Genomic DNA, 19,137 nt, shown 5'->3' on the forward strand with positions numbered 1-19,137 from the left:
AGAAGGTACCTGGAGTGGAGCAGGGCTAGGGGAAGGCCAAGGAAGCTGGGGAGCTCTGGCCTGGAAACCCCCCTGGCTGTGGCCTAATATAAGGCCAAACAGGTACTGGGGTTGCAGGGGCCAGCCCAAGGCTAGGCAGAGGCAGCAGGTCCAAACCCAACCTTGCCTGTGATGAGTAGGCTTATACTGCAGTCTGCCCCAGGGAGCAGGGGCTAGTTGGTGACTGGCAGTAGCCTATAACTGAGGTGAGCTGGGGATAGAGGGTGGGGTTCCCTGGGGAGGGGAGACCCTGAGAGTGAGGGGTTAGTGGCAGGGGGCAGCACCCCAGATAATGGGCCACTGGAGTCCTGGAAGGGATGTGGGGGCCCAGTGGCAATGGGACACCGACCTGCAGAGGGTGCTCCAAGGCTGGAAAATGAGCTAATTCCCAGGACACCAGCAGGAGGCGCCGCAGGGGTGAGTCCCGCACCGTTACAGTTGCCTACATGGGATTTAGGGCAGGTCTTCACTACAGGGGGGGGTCGATTTAATATACGCAAATTCAGCTACGCGAATAGCGTAGCTGAATTTGACCTATCGGAGCCGACTTACCCCGCTGTGAGGACGGCGGCAAAATCGACCTCCGCTGCTCCCTGTCGATGGCGCTTACTCCCACCTCTGCTGGTGGAGTAAGAGCGTCAATTCGGGGATCGATTGTCGCGTCCCGACGAGACGCGATAATTCAATCCCCGAGAGATCGATTTCTACCCGCCGATTCAGGCGGGTAGTGTAGACCTAGCCTTAGGGGGGTGTAAACTTTGTGCTATGGTAAATTTTATGCTGTGTGAAGTGTCAGCACCATATAACTCCAAACAGTTACTTAGCGAATAGTATGTTCTATTCCTATAGAACCTTCTGTCCAAAGATCTCCAGGCTCTATAAGCTTCACAATTCCCTGATAAGGTAAGTCTTACAGATGGGCAAACAGAGGCACAAAAATGTGAAGTGAATCAGCAGTATCATACAACAAATCAGTGGCAGAGCCAGGATAAGCCTTTGTTTTAAAACTCTCCTCCCATAATTTAAAAGATACTTCCTATGTATGGCGTACCATAAAGAATTGAGAATTTTCTCAGCCAGCCAGAGTGCAGGGATGCCATGTAGTAACTAGCATATAATTGCACACTTACCTCTCAATTATGTAGTTCCCAGGAGTCTGAGTGGCAGAGAGATTCTGATTCTAATTATGTCACACTTATTTTTCAGTAGTCATGCAGCATGGAAATCCTTGTAGTAGTCCTCTGCTAATCAGAGTACAGGTATTTGGGGAACACCTATACCTGTATTTTTCAATAACTATCTATCTGGGTGGTTCTGGTCACAAATGAACCATCTGAACAGACCAACAGAACATGCCAGTGCCCATTCTGGCACCGATGGCAACATGCAGCCAAAACCTTCCTCACCTCATCACCTCTGCAGGGTTTGTTACCCCCCACTTACTGTGTCACATCTAGAATTTTAATCACCCACTCTTTGTGGTGGGACTTACTATGTCCCTGAGAAGCATCCAGCATCCTTCTATGAGCCAGAAAATAATACTGTGATTATACTCAGACTATGCAAATCCTTGTATTCTGATTGGCTACTGCCTTCCATACAACACAATCAGAGCCCTGAGGTGATAGGATGAAAGCCCATTGCAATAATAAGTAAATGCATAAAGCTGTGTCAAATTAACTTATTAATAACTATATTCTGGACCAAAAAGTTCTGAGGCCAAAGGCTACTCCAGGATCCAGTTTTCACGTCTACAACAGGAAGCAATCATATCAGAGAGTCATAGATTTGAAGGCCAGAAGAGACTATTATGATCTAGTCTGCCTTGCTACACAACACAGGCTAGAGAATTTCAGCAGATAGATCCTGCATCTAGCCCAATAACTTCTGGCTGGGCTGGAACAGATCTATTAGGACATCCTATTTGATCCAAAGACTCAAATGATAGAGAAACCACCACATCTGTAGGTCAGTTGTTACCAGTTTGAATTTGTCTAGCTTCAGCTTCCAGCCATTGGTTCTTGTCATGTCTTTGTTGGTTAGATTAAAGAGTCCTCTACTCCTCCTCATGTAGGGATTTACAGATTGTGATCCAGTCACCTCCCAGGCTTCTTATTAAAGCTTTCTGTTCTGTGTCAAACTCCTTGGGAAATTCTGAATTCTAATCCTAATTGGGCCACTTGCTGTGTGATCTTGTTGGTCATAGTTAAGGCTACATTTTAGTCACGGGTATTTTTAGTAAAACTCATGGACAGGTCATGGGCAGTAAACAAAAATTCACGGCCTGTGACCTGTCCATGACTTTTACTATATACCTCTAACTAAAACTTGGGCTGGGGGGTTGGGGGTGCTCTGGGGAGGGCAGCCCGGGACCACTGTGGTGAGGGGGAGGGGTGGGCAGGCTCCCTACCTGGCTCCAAGTAGCATGTCCCTGCAGCTCTTAGAGGGAGGGGCAACAAGGGGGGGCTTTGCATGCTGCTCCAGCCACAAGCACCGGCTCCGCAGCTCCCATTGGCCGGGAACTGCAGCCAATGGGAGCTGTGGAGGTGGTGCCTGAAGGTGCGAGTAGCGCGCAGAGCCCCCTGGCTCCTCCGCCTAGGAGCTGCAGGGACATGCCAGTGGGAGCTGGGGAGCTCCCCCATGCTGAGGTAAACACTGCTCCACACCCCAACTTCCTGCCTCAAGCCGCCTCCCACACACCTAAACTGCTGCTGTCAGCTCAGGGGCTGCCTGGCTGCTGCAGAAGTCACGGAGGTCACAGAAAGTCATGGAATCCGTGACTTCCGTGAAGATACACAGCCTTAATCATAGTGACTTGTCCATTTTCCTATGGGGCCACTGATTTTTTTGGGTGCCCACCTGAGGTATTTTTCCCTGATTTTTGGAGGGGCTGAGTATCCCCAACTCCAAATGAAGTCAATCAAAATTGTTCCTACCCATGCCAAGGCTGACTTTGGCTCTAGAAGTTTCCCCTTGTTTTGTCAGCTGGGTGAAATGAGAGATGCTGAGGCAGCCATGTTTGTTGTGGGCACCCACATGACTGATATATTTCCAAGGCAGTAGTCAGAGTTCTGGGACTTGCCTTTAGCAGACGCTACCATCCAAAGTTTAATAGCAGCACATCCCTGCACTCTGCCTGGCCGTGTTCATTCCATGTCAGTATAGCAGCCACACATCTGAACAGTAACTAGCTAACCACTCATCTTCTTTAAGGAACGATAAGCAGATCAGGAACTGGTGTTTCAGTGCTGGTGCCTTTCTGGATGCATTTCAGATTGACTCATTAATAGATGCAGTCTCAAGACACCAACTAAGCACAAGCAGAGCACAGATTGCCTTTACTTTCCCTCACAATTGGCAATCATCATTAGAAAAGCCTTTATCTATATCTGGTCTGGTTGCTGTCTCAGAAATTCAGCCACAGGCAGTGAGGTTATGAATCCAAAACTCCAGTTGGTGATCTGGTCTCTGGATTCAGCTCAGTTTCTGAAATGTTTCTGCCTACTGTGGGATGAAAGCCACCCCTGTGCAGAGGGCCATCAGAAGGGCTAGCATATGTAAAGTCTTCTTTTGAGGGCATAAGTAGGATTTAAATAATGATACATAGACCTTGCATTGGTCCTCTGCCTAGGGTTGAATGTCACTCTGGTTGCTTGATCCATCTAAGGTCAAGCTTATATAGCCCCCATTCCTGTAATATGCAAGCACTTTATAATCTTTATCTTTATAGCATCCCTTGTGAGGTATAGAAGTGACATTTTACAATGGGAAACTGAGGCACAGAGTGGGTAAGTAACTTGCCCGTGGTAAGACAGGAAGTCTCTGGCAGAGCAGGAACTCTAAAGGCCTGCCACACCCTATGCTTTAGGACAAAGTGCTGGACTATATCCTTCCTCAAACATAGTAGGTGTCCCACCAACCCACTTTCCGACCAGGTGCAGGCTTTATACCAGGATAGTGGGCTAAGCAGTGCATAGGGACTATCAACATTCCTAGAAGCTACAGGGTCAAAGTCCAGCGCAAATAACTCATTCCTTCCAACGGAGTTATGCTGAGTTTTAGATGAGACCTTTGATTCTCTGGCCTTGTCTGCTCTGTGTAGGTGACAATAATATATTGCACTGATTGGAAGAATAGGGGATTGGCCTGACAGCCTCAATTAAAATTTCCTCTTCCTCTTCTGGGGTGCTGTGTACTGGCTGGCGGTGGTTCTCCACACTAGAGATGGCTGTAGGATTGCCAACTTTCTAATCGCACAAAACTAAATGCCCTTGTCCTGAGGCCCCATCCCTTCTCTGAGGCCCTGCCTCCTGCTCACTCCATCCCCCTCCCTCTGTCGCTCGCTCTCCCCCATCCTCACTCACTTTCACAAGGCTGGGGCGGGGGTTTGGCTGTGGAAGGGGGTGAAGGCTCTGGCTGGGGGTGCAGGCTCTGGGGTATGGCCGAGGATAAGGGGTTTGGGGTGCAAGAGGGGGCTGGGGCATGGGGTCAGGGTGTAGGAGGGGGTGCAGGTTCCAGGAGGGGGTTGGGTGAGAGAGGGGGTTCTGACCTGGGGCAGGGGGTTGGGATGCAGGATGGGGTTCAGGGTGCGGGCTCCGGCCTGGTGGCACTTACCTCAGGCAACTCCCTCCTAGGTGGAGGGGCGAGGGGGCTCTGCGCACTGCCCATTCCCGCAGATGCTGCCCCCCCAGCTCCCATTGGCCGCTTCTGGGAACCACGCGGAGCCAAGGCAGGCAGGGAGCCTGCCTTAGCCCCACTGCACTGCTGACCCAACTTTTACTGGCCCAGTCAGTGATGCTGACCGGAGTCGCCAGTGTCCCTTTTCGACCAGGCCAAAAACCGGATGCCTGGCAAGCCTAGATGGCTGCTTTTCAGTGGTGTATGTACATGATTTGTACAGTGCTTTGAGATGAATGGCACCATATTAAACCTGCTTGTTCTTATCAGCAGGTTTCGCCAACAATACTATGTAGTGAGAAATAAGACTCTCATCTTCCCAACTTTCTTTTTTATGAAGGCAATTTTTAACAGGCATAAGCTGTGAAAGAAAAGAGTTATCAGGCTCCCTAAATAGCAGTTCCATCCTGTCTCACTGCTTGCAGTACCTTCTCCTAAGTCTTGTTTACACTGGGAAATTTACCTGCTATTGATAGTGGTACAGCAGAACTGGTGCTGAACACAGTTTAACTGCCAGCATAAACAGGATTAAATATTGTTCAGTTGTATCTACTGAGGAAGTCCAGGGTCAGCAAGAGGTTAATTTCCTAGTGTAGACAAACCTGCTGCAGCTAAGCTCTGAAAGTGGGGCTATGACAGCTCTTCTGTCTGCTGGATTTTGGCTGAGTTGTCTGTCGACTGCTAACAGCTCTCTTCATATAAGAAGAATCATTGCAAAGAGGAGATCTGGATGGTGCAGGGAATGGTTAGCAGACTCTGCCAGTTTGAATCCAGCTAAACTTGTTACTTCAAAGCAGTGGGGATAACTTGCCTATGTTATGGGCCTTCTCCCTTGGCTAGGCCTTCTACCCCATAATATTTATGGCAAACTCACTCTGTGAGGATTGTGAAGAATCCAGAAGGTGCAGAGTAGGAGTCTTGGGTTGTCTCATTCAGTGTCCCTACAGCATCCTTCCTGAAGTGGAGATGAGATGCAGTTGGTTCTTATGCTGCTGCCATTGTTCAGGCCTGGATAATGGGAAAGTGAACTCAAAACTTTCATCAATTAGTGGGGTGACATGAAAGGAAAATCATGTTCTTCTGGGGTTCTATCTAGTGGATGAAATGTCCCACACGCTGGCTGATCTGGTGCCCCTTCTTGCTGGTTGTAAGTCTATAACCTCCCAAAGGTAGCTTTGGAATACCACAAGCGCTGATCACTGAAATGGAAGGTGCAGCTAGCCAGAGATCTAGGTGGATGTTAACAGGGTCTGGGCTACTCTAATTGATGCTACGTCCCAGGCAGGCCCTCAGCCTAGCCCAGAATTTAGGAGGTGTATAAGTACTTGCTGCACCTCCTGAGGTATGGCTCCTGAGAGGCATGGCTCAGAATCTAGCTCAACGTTTGGAATGTGCTGAGATTTTTGTCCTATTCCAGATAGTTTTTGTAGATGGCTTTGTTTTGAAGCCAGATTCAGCTCAGTATTAATATCTAGATGCAGCATCCCCAAGGCAGAAAGTGCTGGAGGTGAGAAGGCTGCTGTCAGCAACCAAGTCATGGGCAGTCTAGCCTAATGGTTGGAGCAACAGTCCAGCCTACTATTTAGAGCTGAATCCAGCCGGGGAGAATCCTGGAGTGAAGTCAAAGGTCAGAGCCAAGAGTCAGAAGCCAACACCTAAGCCAAACAGTAAGCTGGAGTCACAGTCAAGAGGTGTAGCCGAGGATCAGAGTGGGGTGCTGAGGCAAAAGCAGGTACTAGTTGGAATTAGGGCAGGGCTAGAGAGAGAGAGACGGGACCAAGGGCAGCTGCAGGCAAGGAGCACATTGAGCAGCTACTGAAGTGCTGCTGCTACTACTGACCTTAAGTATCAGCATGCTGACTCCTACTGCCAATCAGGTGGCTCAGTCAGACCGCTTCTATCAGGGCCAGCTAGACTCATTAGGTTGTCAGGAGAATGGCTCAGCTGCAGGCCCCTGACAGTATCCCCCTTCAAGATGCCTCCTAGAGGCCATTGGACCTGGTTTCAGGGGGTATTTCTGGTCAAAGATACATGAGTTCTGGGGCCTAGATGTTTTCTACCAGCTCCCATGATCACTCTTCTGATCCATAACCCTCCCAATCCACCAGATAATAGGGTTTGCCTCAAACTTGTTTGAAGTCTAGGATCTCATGGACCTCCTACTCCTCTTGCCCCAGGACATCTATGGGAGGTGGGGTTGGTGGAGAGCAGCCAGGACAGGAATGTCTCTCCTAGGGTTTGAGAAGGGACACATAAAAAACTGAGTGGACCTTCAAGGATTCTGGCAACTGGAGCCTAAATGCTACAGGGTTTATTTGTTCTGTGATCTTAAATAGGTCAAAAACTGGTGGTCCAGTTTGGCTGAGGGATGGGTGGATTTGAGGTGTTTGGAGGTCAGCCAGACAGTCAGTGTGGCTTGGTGATTTTGCTCTGCATGATGTTTGTATACCTGCTTGGCAGCTTCCAGGTGTTCAGTACACTCTTGATGGACCCAATGAACATGGGCAACTAGATCTGCTGTGGCGGACTGCAGAGGCTGTAGGTGTGGCTGAATGAAAGCAAGGGTGAAAACCATAGTTTGCATAGAATGGACTATGTTGAGTGGATGCATGGGTGCAGCTGTTGTAGGCAAACTCTGTGTATAGCTGGAAAGTGACCCAATCATCTTGACAAGAATTGAGAAAACAATGGAAGTTTTGTTCGAGGGCCTGTCCAACTGTTCTGTCAGCCCCTTTTTCTGTGGGCGATAGGCTGAGGAGGTAAGCAGTTCCATTCCCAAGAGTTTGCACCAGAAATGGGAAGTGAATTGTGGACCTCCATCTGAGACTCTTCCAGTCAACATCCCATGGAGCTGAAAAATATAATGTAGAAAGGGTGGCATGGCTGGTTGGTTGGGAGAGAACAAATGGAAATGAAATGCACCATATTAGTGAGGAGCTCAATGGGGACAAGGGTGACAGTGCAATCCTGGGAGCGAGGTAACTCTAAAGTGAAATTCAAGAATACCAAGGAACCATCTTTAACACCTTGAGTCGGGGATGGCCCTCTGGGATGTAAAAGATACCTTCCGTGATAAAGTAGGCCCTCCTTCAAATGAAACCCCAAACTGGACAGAATACTAGGAGCATTTAGGGTCTGACAGATCTTAGTAGCCTGGAGGTCTTGGGGAAGCAGGGGCATCACGTCTCTGTGTGTTGTCCCTCTAATAAAATTAGATGGGCATAAAATGGTAGCTAAGGGAGACATGTCTTGAAGCATCTGCCTCTGGTGAAGAGCTTGGCAAGATCTGGGTGTACACAAATTCTTTAGCTGATCAGCTGCACAGTTTGCATCTACTGACCAGAAGAAGTGGACCCCCTTTTGGAGAAGCACAGTTATCAGGAAAAAGAACAGGAGTACTTGTGGCACCTTAGAGACTAACAAATTTATTAGAGCATAAGCTTTCATGGACTACAGCCCACTTCTTCTTTTTGCGGATACAGACTAACACGGCTGCTACTCTGAAACAGTTATCAGGGTTACTAAGTGAGAGAATCCTTTGATAAAATGCATGTAGAAACTGGCAAAACTGAGAAACCCCTGATCACCTCCTATATTCTTCAGGGTATTCCACCCAGAGATGGCAGAAACCTTTTGGGTGACCATTGTTAGTTCTTTGGGGCAAATGATATACCTGAGGAACTCAACTGTGCCTTTGGCGAACTCGCATTTCTCCAGTGTAGCATAGAGATGGCTTAGGTGGAACCTCTTGAGAACATGGCATACGTGTTGCTTGTGCAGGGTCTGGTTTTCAGAAAAAAAAAACAAGAATATCATCCAAATAAATAACCACAAACCAGTCCAATATGTCCCAGAAGATATTGTTGATAAAATGCTGAAATGTCACCGCAGCATAACAAATCCAAAAGGCATAACTAGATATACAAAATGTCCATATCGAGTGAAGAAAACAGTCTTCCACTCATCACCCTCACTGATTCAGACCAGGTTGTAGGCCCCATGAAGGTCCAACAATAAAAATATTGGCTGAGTGGACTCAAAGAGTTCATTAATAAGTGGAAGGGGGTAGCAATTTCAGACTGTCACTTTGTTCAGAGCTCAGTAGTCAATGCAGAGACTCAAGGAATCATCCTTGTTCACCCTGAAGAAGATTGGAGCATGACAAGGTATCAGTTCTCTTTTTATCGAAAACATTAGCATAATTCCAATATTTCACCAGGATTCCTAAAGCTACTGAAGGGGTCACAGGAATAGCAACAGTTGCCCTCAGAGTATCTCCTGTGGTCTCTGAATTCACAAGATCACAGGGCATTTCTGGTCCAGAACATGGTTTGGGGAGGCAAAGCTGACAACAAAGTCTTGATGTGAAGCGTATCGTTCCTGGACCCCAGCAGATGAGTGGATCATGGGTGGCAAGCTAAGGATGACGGGGGAGTGAGGTTTACAGATCAGACCAAACAGTAGAACCTCCCTGGTATTCTGGAGCATGGTAACAATCAAGGGCACCATTTAATGGGTAACCAGGCTGGAGGAGAGGGGAGAATCCATCAAGAGACTCCACCAAACCAGCGTTGCTCTTGTGCTGAGATGGAATATTGTGAATCTGGGCAAAGTCTAAGTCCATGAAATTGTTGGAGGGCCCCGAGTCTGAGTGCCCCTCAGCTCTACCCTCTGCCATGGTGGGATGCTGTAGCCATAGTGGCAGTTGGAGGGTGATGGCATGGTGTCCATTCATAGCAAAGGTACCAATAAACACAGGGCGGTTAAGATTCTGGAGTAAGGAGGGGAACATAGTCTCAGTCCAGACCCTCTTATTGAGGCTGAGGCATGGAGTCTTTCTGGTCAAAATACGGCCCAATTATTACCAGAGCATCCCATGTCATAGTGTCCAGATTCCGCACAGTACAGGCATAAGCCTGAAGCATGACACCAGCCCTTCACAATGTCAGAGAGGCAAGGCCAAACTGGCTGATCTGCCTGGGCTCCTGTGATGAGAATGTGGAACATGCCAGGAACTTGACTGTCTCCCCAGGCAGCGTTCAGTCAGGCAGTTGTCAATGCTGACACACAGCTTGACCAACACGTCCAGGACAGACAGCAGCTCCACCCATGCCAGCTCCTCCTTGATTTCCTTGCTTACGGCATGTCAGAAGCAGTAGCACTGCATTGCTTCCTTCCATTCAGCATCTGCTGCTGGGCGCTGGAACTCTGCGGCAAACTTAGCGACTGACCTGTTTCCCTGATGCAGCCTGAAGTGCATTCTTGGAAGACTGCACACAATTTGGATAGTCAAACACAATCACCATGGCTCAGATGAACTCTTCAAATTACCCCATTAGGGGGCTAGAAGTCTCTAGGACAGGAGATGCCCAGGCCAGGGCCTACACACTTAGTAGGCTAATACAAAGTCCTACTCAGGTCTGGTCAACACAGAATGATTGGGGCCATAGCATGAACAGGAGCTGGCACGGGTTCATGAAACTACAGAACTTTCCAAGGTCCACACCAAACTTATTCAGCACTGGAATCTCTGGCTCCCTAGAAGCTGGGGCAGCAAACACAGGTGGGATGGCTGGAGCCTGTAGGACTGCAATTTGTACCTGCAGGACCATAATCTGAGCCTGTGGGGTTTGCAGAATTCCCACAATGTCCTGCAGGGCTGCCTTTATGGAATCCATCTGAAGGGCAGTCCGGCCCCTTGCCTACCCTTGTTCAGTCTTTTGGGCTGCTCAAACTCTCAATGACTGAGTTGCAGGCAGGTTAGCCTAATGGTTGGAGCAACAGTCCAGCCTACCAGATAAAGCTGAATTCAGCTGGGACGGGGTGCTGGAGTGAAGCCAAAAGTGAGAGCCATGAGTCAGAAGCCAAACCCTAAGCCCAAGAGTAAGCCGAAGGCATAGCCAAGAGTTGGAGCCAGAAGCCAAAGCTGAAGGATTAGCTAGAGTCACAGTCAAGAGGCATAGCTGAGGATCAGAGCCGAGACTCAGAAGCTAGGATGGTGTGGGGTGCTGGGCCAGGAGCAGGACTGCAGAAAGGGACAGGACCAAGTGCAGCCACAGGCAAGGAGCACGCGGAGCAGCCACTAGAATGTTGCTACTACTGAGTTTAAGTAGCAGCCTGCTGACTCCCGCAGCCTATCAGGTGGCTCAGTCAATCAGACAACTACTATCAGGGCCAACTGCGCTCAGTTTGTCAGGAGACTGGCTTTGCTGCAGGCTGGCCCCTGACAGCTGCATTGCTGCGAAGGGACCTCAGCCTTAACATGACAGATTCCCTTTTAAACATCAGCGTCTCTATTCGCTTTCAAAATCTTGCCCAACAGATTCTAGGAACCCAGCAAGATTGTCATTTTCCTCTTCTTATGGCAACAGCAGCAACCTAATGTAAGTGTAGACATGGTATTCTAGGGCCTTGATTTTAACTCACATTGCCTGGTTTTCTCTAATGAGGTCTTGCCTAGTCGATCACATTGAAACATAATGGCAACTGTGTATAACGTCTAATCATTGCCTTCTGCTGGACAGGATCAGAACTGTTCAACTATGCATTTACTAGGCTGAAAGATTGAATAGTTTATGAAGCTTTTCCCTTATCTCACATGTTAGGGGGCCTTTGTTTTCGGAGCAGAAAGATTTGAGTTCTAACACTGCTGAACCAGTAAAGGGGTTACAGTGCACCATATAATGACAAATGTGAAGAGCTGGATGGCCACTGATTTATTGCAAGCCATAAAGTCCTTCTCAACTTTCAACCTGTGTCTAAATACCAGGGGTCTCAAACACGCGGCCCGCGGAGTTATGTCCTGTGGCTTGCCATAGCTCCCCTCACCCCCCGCCTTTGCCCCCCCCCGAGCGTGCCACGTCCCCACTCCTCCGCCTACCTCCCAGCACTTCCCGCCGCCAAACAGCTGTTTGGCGGCACTCAGGACTTTCCAGGAGGGAGGGGGGGAGGAGTGGGGATGGCATGCTCAGGGGAGGAGGTGGAGAAGAGGCGGGGCTGGGGCACGGATTTGGGGAAGGGGTTGGGATAGGGGCAGGGAGGGAGCAGAGTTGGGGTGGGGACTTTGGGGAAGGGGTTGGAATGGGGGCGGGGAAGGGGTGGGAAGAGATGGGGCAGGGGCGGGGCCTCATGGAAGGAGTGGAGTGGGGGTGGGACCGGGGGAAGAGGTGGGGGCTTTTGTATCTTTGTATAGAAAGGTGTCAGTGATGTGGCCCTCGCACCAATATACTAGTCCTCATGTGGCCCTCATGGTGATTTGAGTTTGAGATCCCTGCTCTATAGCCTGCCCTCCCTACTATTTATTATCCCGCTCTAGCACTGTATCTAAAACTATAGTGGCTGGTTGCTTAAATTTCACCCAATTATGTTTGCAGAATACAACACATCTGTATAGTGTACAATATATTGTAGGGAAAAATTCTTGCATTGGCTGGGCGTGGGGGATTGAGGCTAGATAATCTCAGGGGCCTTTTCCATCTCAAACATGTCTGTGTGATTGTTGCATTGCCAGGCACTTTGCAGATGCAGGCAGACGGTCCTGTCATGCAGGAGATACTCCACTGGCTTTGGAAGTGCTAAGTCTCTGCTGAGATAAACCCCGCTGGTTGGATTTACCCCTTCCCCTTTGTTGTGACGTTGAGACACAACAAAATAACTACTTTGGGAAGGCAATGATGCCTCAGATAAACACCCGGGGATGGATTTCCATTCAAAGGCATCTTCCTGCCTCAAGTCCAACTGTTCCCCTGTTCCTGATCCTCTGTAGCTTTATAAATAAAATAACACAAGCTGAGAGTGGTGCAAACTGCTGGTGTAGACACATGAAACTCCTTAGCAGAAGGCGTGAGCAAATATTTTTTTCATCATCACAGTTACCTCTAACTATAATATTTAAATATATCAAATTATAATATTCTAATTATATGTAAAACACCAAGGACAGATTCACTGAAGCTAGCTTAGAAAGGTGCAAATGACAGCTCCCTGCACCAACCTGCACCTCCTCCCCCAGCCCTGGGAGGAATTTACCCACTGGGTTAATTCCACCCATCACTGCAGTTTTGATTCCAGCCAGGGGCTCCAAAGGATCTTTGCTTGCAGAGGCTATTTCTGTGCATCCCTCGGGTCCCTTGCACATGTCCCCTTCCCAACCAAGACTGCTCATGCTTTGGGTTACAATGGAGGAGGGGAGGTTGGGGCCACTTTCTGCCACGGCAATCTCCTCCCCAATGGATTTGCCATTGACTTTGGGGACCCTACGCCTGCATTTGTGTTGACAAAATCTAGCATAAATCTGAGTTGAATCTGGCCCCAAAAGTACAGTCCACAGCAGTGTCCCCTCTAATTTTTCCCACGCATGTGTGGAATGAATTTTGTTATGTGCACCAATATGGAGGTGATGTGTGACACATTCATGTGAACAAAATTCATGTGGCGGGGGTGGGGCCAAGTGGTTTGGCATGTAGGAGGGGGCTCAAGTCTGAGGCAGAGGGTTGGGGTGCAGGGGGATGAGGACCGCGGCTGGGGGCGTGGGCTCTGGAGCGGGGCTGAGGATTAGGGGTTTGGGGGGCAGGACTCCCCCCAGCTCTCTCTCCCTACAGCAGCACCTGGTCTGGGTGGGGAGAGGCGCCTCTTCCCGCTGTGGCATCTCCGGGGCTGGGCCGCGGGAGAGGTGCCTCTCCCTGGCCGCGGCAGGGCCAGGCCAGGCTGGTGCTTGAGGAGGGGCACCTCTTCCCCAACCACAGCAGGTCCGTCTGCAGTCTGGGCTGCCGGTGACAGTCTGCAGCTTCGGGCTCCCCAGGGGAGCCCAAAGTGGCGGACCATCCGTCACCAGCAACAGTGGCTGTGGCTGTGGGCTCCTTTCCATCCCCTCCTCCTCCCCGCCCCCCGTCACTGGCAGGCAGCTGGCGGCTGCTGTCTGTCAGTGACAGACGGAGGGGGTGGAGAGAGGACCCTCAGAGGAGCGAGTGGGCGGAGGGTGGGGAGGAGAGAAGCCCTGGGCCAATGGGCCTAGAGCAGTACTGGTAGTTCCCAAACTTTAACAACCTGCGAACCCCTTTCACTAAAATGTCAAGTCTCGTGAACCCCCTCCTAAAAATGAACATTTCCATGGATTTTCTCCCTTACCTCAGCATAAATTACAAAAGCATTGATCGTGGACATATAAAACTTGTTTTTATGACATGCTTATTACACACTATTAATTATTATTTATCATTACAGTATTTGTATTATGTTATGAAAATGACAACACTCTTCCAAAATCTCACTTCTGTAGCTTGTATCACTTTTGATTAAGCCTGTTATAAGACAAGGCTCCTATCAGAGGTGCCAGTAGAAAAAAGGGGTGAGGGAACAAAGCCCCCATGCACCACAGGGACTGGGGGGGGGGCACTGCCAGAAAAGTGAGGGGCCCAGGGAGGCCACCGGAAAAAAAGGGCAGGGATCCACAGGGAGGCGTGCTGATGTGGGGGCGTCATGTGACCCTCATCACCCCCCATACTGGCGCCTCTGGCTCCTATGTTTCATCAAGGAGTATCAGATGTGAAACAGCATGAAGGTATTTAAGAAGCCAACTCAAAGAGTTCCTCCTACAAGCATTCAGGTCTTGAGCAGTTCAGGCAAACAACGCACGTTACAACAAAGCTTAAACTTGTTCTTCATAATAATTTAAAAACAACAGTAGCAGCCTATTTAATTTTAAAAACAGCAAAAAAATATCCACCTCCCTTTCTATTTCGTAAAAGGAGACTTGAAGTTTAAATCTCCTCAGCGTGATAGATATGCTTGCTTTGAACTGCTTAGCTCTTGGATGTCCCCAAGGCTCCGGGCTGCTGGCCCGTGCTGCCCGGGGTCCTTATGGACAGTTCTGTCCGCCATTAGGGAATTTTTTCCTGAGAACCCCTTGTAACATTTTGTGAACCCCCAGGGGTTCACGAACCCCAGTTTGGGAACCACTGGCCTAGAGGGATCCGAGAGGAGAGAACAGGACGGGCCACCAGGACCCCTGCTGAGCGTGGGCCTGCCGCCATTATAAACCCGGTACTGTCCGGACTGGTTTAGGGCCAGGGGAGGGGCATCACTCCCTGCCGCGGCAGGGCTGGAACTGGAGGAGGGGCATCTCTCCTGCCACAGCCCTGAGTGTCTGCGCAGCGCTTAATAGGCTGCTGTGTGGCCACGTGGCCATGCAGCTTAGAGGGAACTTAGGTTAGGGTTACCATTCGTCCGGATTTACCCGGACATGTCCTCCTTTTTGTACTAAAAATAGCGTCCGGGGGGGAATTTGTAAAGCACTCACAATGTCCGGGATTTCCCCCCCAGGCAGAGCAGACGGAGCGGCTGGGAGGGCTGCAGGGAAGTCCCGGGCTGGACTCCGGAGCAGCTGGAGAGGAGCCGGATCCGCCCTGCATTCTGAGCAAGTGTATCAGCACAAAGTGCAGCCCTCCCCTTTTGCAACTGGGAGCAGTTTCTGCCATGCAGCGTAGCAAAACGGGAGCGAGAGCACTTTGTGCTGATACAAGGGCAGCTCTCCCCTGCAGTCCGGTCCGGACCAGGGACCGGGTTTTGTTGTGCAGGGCCAGGGACCCGGTTTTGTGTGCTGGGGAGCTCAGCCACGTGTCCGGCTCGCACAGAGCCCAACACCCTGTTCTGAGCAGCAGGGTAAGGGGGCCAGGGGGCAGGAAGGTTCTGGAGGTGGCAGTCTAGAAACGGGGGGGGGGCTTTTTGGGGGGAGTGGAGAAAGTTTTGGGCAGTCAGGGTACAGGTAGGGGGGTAGGGTCCTGGGGGGCAGTTGGGGGGGTCTTAGGAGGGGGCAGTTAGGGGACAAGGAACAGGGAATCTTAGGTAGGGGGTGGGGTTCTGGAGGGCAGTTAGGAGCAGGGGTCCCAGGAGGGGGCAGTCAGGGGACAAGGAGCGAGGTGGGGGGCTGAGAGTTCTGGGGGGGAGCTGTCAGGGGGCAGGAGTGGGGAGAGGGATCAGAGCAGTCAGGGGACAGGGAGCAGAGGGGTTTAGATGGGTTGGGAGTTCTGGGGGGGGCTGTCAGGGGGCAGGAGTGCGGAGAGGGATCGGAGCAGTCAGGGGACAGGGAGCAGAGGGGTTTAGATGGGTTGGGAGTTCTGGGGGGGGCTGTCAGGGGGCAGGAGTGGGGAGAGGGATCGGAGCAGTCAGGGGACAGGGAGCAGAGGGGTTTAGATGGGTTGGGAGTTCTGGGGGGGGGGCTGTCAGGGGGTGGGGAGTGGTTGGATGGGGCGTGGGAGTCCCAGGGGTCTGTCTGGGGGTGGGGTGTGGATAAGGGTTGGGGCAGTCAGGGGACAAGAGGCAGGGAGGCTTAGATAGGGAGTGGAGTCCTGGGGGGCAGTTAGGGGCAGGGGTCCCAGGAGGGGGCAGTCAGGGGACAAGGAACGGGGGGAGGGTTGGGGGTTCTGGGGGGGCGGGAAGTGGGAGGGGCAGGGGCGGGGCTAGGGCGGGGCTCCTCCCGTCCTCTTTTTTGCTTGCTGAAATATGGTAACCCTAACTTAGGTCCACAGTACCACATACAAAAATAATCAGGAGTAAAAGGAGAAGAGTCCTCAGGATAGTCCAGACTTAAAGGGGAAGGGAGATTTTATGTCTAGCATTAAAGATCATGGACTAAGACCCCCTGAAAATAAGAGAAGATGCTAACTCAATTGTGCTGGAGGGCCCTGGTATAACACAAGCCATAAGTAGGGCCCTACCAAATTCATCACCATGAAAAACCTGTCATGGACTGTGAAATCTGATCTACCACTGTGAAATCTGGCTATTGTAGGGGAGGGGGTGGATTGGGGCTCCTACTGTGCACTGAGCTTCAACTGCTAGTCCTGGACAGGCTGGAGGGACAGGACTTCCTCTTCCCTTGCTTGGGCCATTCCCGGGGCTGGGTCAGACCCACCTCCAGGAACCTTCCCCAGCTGCAGGAAGCTCCAGAGCTCTGAAGGCAGCACCACTGCAAGCAGCAGCGCAGAAGTAAGGGTGGCAATACTATACAATGGCACCCTCACTTCTGTGCTGCTGCTGGTAGCAGCGCTACCTTCAGATCTGGGCAGCTGGAGAGCGGTGGCTGCTGGCTGGGCACCAGCAACAGCGCAGAAGTGAGAGTCACATCATATGGTGGGGTCATCACTTTTGGAGGGGACAGCTTTACGGGTGGGTGAGTGGGCGACTGCCCAGGGCCACTTGGTCAGGGGGGCGCTGTCATCCTCCCTACACACACACAGCCAGCCCAAGGCCCCTTTAACCCATGTACTCAGAGTGTGGGAGGGGCAGGGATGCCCAGCTGGGGGCTCCTACCATGCACCAGGCTCCTGCCCTCCCTAGCTGGGCTGGGACTTCCTCTTAGCCTGCACAGGCTGCTCCCAGGAATCTACCCCAATTGTAGGAAGCTCCGCGGCTACTGGCTGGGAGCCAGGGCTGGCTCCAGGCACCAGCGCAGCAAGCAGGTGCTTGGGGCAGCCAACGGAGAAGGGAAGAACTAGTAGGGGAAGCAAAAGTGGATGGGAACCTGGGAGGCAGTGACCATGAGATGGTCGAGTTCAGGATCCTGACACAAGGAAGAAAGGAGAGCAGCAGAATATGGACCCTGGACTTCAGAAAAGCAGACTTTGACTCCCTCAGGGAACAGATGGGCAGGATCCCCTGGGGTCCAGGAGAGCTGGCTGTATTTTAAAGAATCCTTATTGAGGTTGCAGGAACAAACCATCCCGATGTGTAGAAAGAATAGTAAATATGGCAGGCGACCAGCTTGGCTAAACAGTGAAATCCTTGCTGATCTTAAACGCAAAAAAGAGGCTTATAAGAAGTGGAAGATTGGACAAATGACCAGGGAGGAGTATAAAAATATTGCTCAGGCGTGCAGGAGTGAAATCAGGAAGGCCAAATCACACTTGGAGTTGCAGTTAGCAAGAGATGTTAAGAGTAACAAGAAGGGTTTCTTCAGGTATGTTAGCAAGAAGAAGAAAATCAAGGAAAGTGTGGGCCCCTTACTGAATGAGGGAGGCAACCTAGTGACCGAGGATGTGGAAAAAGCTAATGTACTCAATGATTTTTTTGCCTCTGTCTTCACGCACAAGGTCAGCTCCCAGATTGCTGCACTGGGCAGTACAGCATGGGGAGAAGGTGACCAGCCCTCTGTGGAGAAAGAAGTGGTTCGGGACTATTTAGAAAAACTGGACGTGCACAAGTCCATGGGGCCGGATGCGCTGCATCCGAGGGTGCTAAAGGAGTTGGCGGGTGAGATTGCAGAGCCATTAGCCATTATTTTTGAAAACTCATGGCGATCGGGGGAGGTCCCAGATGACTGGAAAAAGGCTAATGTAGTGCCCATCTTTAAAAAAGGGAAGAAGGAGGATCCGGGGAACTACAGGCCAGTCAGCCTCACCTCAGTCCCTGGAAAAATTATGGAGCAGGTCCTCAAGGAATCAATTATGAAACATTTAGAGGAAAGGAAAGTGATCAGGAACAGTCAGCATGGATTCACGAAGGGGAAGTCGTGCCTGACTAACCTAATTGCCTTCTATGATGAGATAACTGGCTCTGTGGATGAGGGGAAAGCAGTGGATGTGTTATTTCTTGACTTTAGCAAAGCTTTTGATACGGTCTCCCACAGTATTCTTGCCACCAAGTTAAAGAAGTATGGGCTGGATGAATGGACTGTAAGGTGGATAGAAAGCTGGCTAGATCGTCGGGCTCAACGGGTAGTGATCAATGGCTCCATGTCTAGTTGGCAGCCGGTTTCAAGTGGAGTGCCCCAAGGGTCGGTCCTGGGGCCGGTTTTGTTTAATATCTTTATTAATGATCTGGAAGATGGTGTGGACTGCACTCTCAGCAAGTTTGCAGATGACACTAAACTAGGAGGCGTGGTAGATACACTAGAGGGTAGGGATCGGATACAGAGGGACCTAGACAAATTAGAGGATTGGGCAGAAAAAAACCTGATGAGGTTCAACAAGGACAAGTGCAGAGTCCTGCACTTAGGACGGAAGAATCCCATGCACTGCTACAGACTAGGGACCGAATGGCTAGGTAGCAGTTCTGCTGAAAAGGACCTAGGGGTCACAGTGGACGAGAAGCTGGATATGAGTCAACAGTGTGCTCTTGTTGCCAAGAAGGCTAACGGCATTTTGGGCTGTATAAGTAGGGGCATTGCCAGCAGATCGAGGAACGTGATCGTTCCCCTTTATTCGACATTGGTGAGGCCTCATCTGGAATACTGTGTCCAGTTTTGGGCCCCACACTACAAGAAGGATGTGGAAAAATTGGAAAGAGTCCAGCGGAGGGCAACAAAAATGATTAGGGGTCTGGAGCATATGACTTATGAGGAGAGGCTGAGAGAACTGGGATTGTTTAGTCTCCAGAAGAGAAGAATGAGGGGGGATTTGATAGCAGCCTTCAACTACCTGAAGG

This window comes from Chrysemys picta, chromosome 4 (genome assembly GCF_011386835.1).
Source record: "Chrysemys picta bellii isolate R12L10 chromosome 4, ASM1138683v2, whole genome shotgun sequence".
In the NCBI taxonomy this organism is placed as follows: Eukaryota; Metazoa; Chordata; order Testudines; family Emydidae; genus Chrysemys; species Chrysemys picta.